A 2,500-nucleotide genomic window follows, 5' to 3' on the forward strand; every position below is an offset into this window, starting at 1 on the left:
CGTTGCCTTACCTTGGAATTGCTCATCATCCAATGCATTCCGAGAAAGTGAGTGTAGGCGAGGCTAAGGATGGCTTGCCTTGCCTTGCCTTGCATTGGCATGCCATGCCCAAGTTGTGGCCTACACCAAGCCATTCAAGCCATGCGTTGCCTTACCTTGGAATTGCTCATCATCCAATGCATTCCGAGAAAGTGAGTGTAGGCGAGGCTAAGGATGGCTTGCCTCGCCTTGCCTTGGCATGCCGTGCCCATGATGTGGCCTTGACCAAGCCATTCAAGCCATGCGTTGCCTTCGCCTTGGCATGCCGTGGCCTTGCCTCGCCATGCGATGCATTCCGACAAAGTGACGCGAAGCGGAAGCCTATCATGGCGTAAAAATGTCGACAAAATTTTTCGACATTTGAATAATGGGGTTTGACAAGGTTTGAAAAATTCAATACAAATGGTAGGCTTGAATGTCGACAAAGTGACGCGAAGCGGAAGCCTACCACGGCGTAAAAATGTCGACAGATTTTTTCGGACCTTGTCCTGCCATGGGCTGCGCGCAGCATGCCGGCAGCCTGTGCGCAGCGTGCGCACAGCATGTCGGCAGCGTGCGCACAGCATGCCGGCAGCGTGCGCGCACCATGCCGGCAGCCTGTCGACAGAATTTTTCGAAACTTGTCCTGCCATGCGCGCGCGCAGCTTGCGCGCAGCGTGCTGATTCTGTCGACAGTGAGGCTAGCGAAAGTTGTCCTGCCATGGCGTGCGCGCAGCCTGTGCGCGCAGCTTGCGCATCTGTCGACAGTGAGGCTAGCGAAACTTGTCCTGCCATGGCATGCGCGGCGCCTGCGCGCAGCCTGCGCACAACATGCGCGCAGGCTGTGCGCAGCGTGCGCGGAGCTTGCGTGCAGCTTGCGCATCTGTCGACAGTGAGGCTAGCGAAACTTGTCCTGCCATGGCATGCGCGCAGCGTGCGCGCAGTCTGTGCGCAGCATGCGCGCAGCCTGTGCGCAGCATGCGCGCAGCCTGTGCGCGCAGCTTGCGCATCTGTCGACAGTGAGGCTAGCGAAACTTGTCCTGCCATGGCATGCGCGCAGTCTGCGCGCAGTCTGCGCGCAGCATGCGCGCAGCCTGCGCGCAGCATGTGCGCAGCATGCCGGCAGCATGGTTCCAGGTTTTTTCAAATGTCGACAGAATTTTTCAAATCTTGTCAAACCCCGTTTTTATTGAAATTTCCTCGCACAATAAGCTCCCCATAAGTAGTCTATGATTTTTAGGACCTTCTCCAACTTACAAAACTAAAAAATTCCTCCCGGATTTGTTTTAATGATTTTTTCAATTTTACGACTTCTAAAAATAATAAAAAATACTTCCCGACTTCAAAAATTTATGAAACTTTTTCCCATCATAGATTGCATGTTTCTTAGTATCCCTGCAAAAAATCACGTCCAAATACCTTGTATTGAATTATTTAGAGCCCATTATGACTCCTCGCGCATAGGTGATGTCTCTTCCTGTCAAAGGGCTAAATGCATAAAATGCTATATAGGGGGGTGTGTGTTGCCTGCATATGCATGGCAGCCCATGCCTTCCTAGCTGCAGCCCCCTTCCCCCACGCCACACCCATGTCATGTTGCCTCGATATGTTGCCTCGGTATTATGGGTTTGGTGTCGGGGTCGGGGGGCTGCCACCCATGGCGGTGGTGGCCGGAATCCGGCCGCCGCCACCACGCCGCCGCCATGGGTGAGGGAGGAAAAAAAAGGCGTGGAAAGTTGCGAAATGGGGTTGTCTAGGCTTTTTTTTGGCATGGGAGAGCATGGAGTGCTAGGAACTCCTTCTCAAATGCACGGGCATGTCGACCACAACCTCATTTCTCAACAACAACCACCCGTGTGGGGTGGCGGTGGGTGGATAGTCGCGGATTGGGGCTTGCCAAGCCAATGTTTTCAAAAAATTTCATCAAAATTAAAAACAAATGTTTTGTTTATGAGTTGCAAACCCGCAAGATTTAAAGAACCTTTTCAAAACAATTTCAAACCAACAAGATTTAAAAACAGAAATTTTCATCAAAATGAAAAACAAATGTTTTGTTGCCTTCGGACTAGTGGGCGAGCGGCGAGTCGGAGTGGAGCCGGTAAAGTTTAACCTCGGTGTGCACGGTTGTTTTTAGAAACTCAATCCAATGCCGGGGACGTTGAAAGTGACGCTCTTATGAGTTGCAAACCCACTAGATTTAAAGAACCTTTTCAAAACAATTTCAAACCAACAAAATTAAAAACAAATGTTTCGTTGCAAACAAATTGTGGGCGAGCGGCGAGTCGGAGTGGAGCTGGTAAAGTTTAACCTCGGTGTGCACGGTTGTTTTTAGAAACTCAATCCAATACCGGGGACGTTGAAAGTGACGCTCTTATGAGTTGCAAACCCACAAGATTTTAAAAACTTTTTGAAAATGTTTCTTCTAAATGACACATTTTGATCCTTGGCAAGTGCTCAATCCGTAACTATCCAATCACCGCCA

The sequence above is a fragment of the Prunus avium genome, unplaced genomic scaffold (assembly GCF_965620075.1).
Source record: "Prunus avium unplaced genomic scaffold, drPruAviu1.hap1.1 HAP1_SCAFFOLD_64, whole genome shotgun sequence".
NCBI lineage: Eukaryota > Viridiplantae > Streptophyta > Magnoliopsida > Rosales > Rosaceae > Prunus > Prunus avium.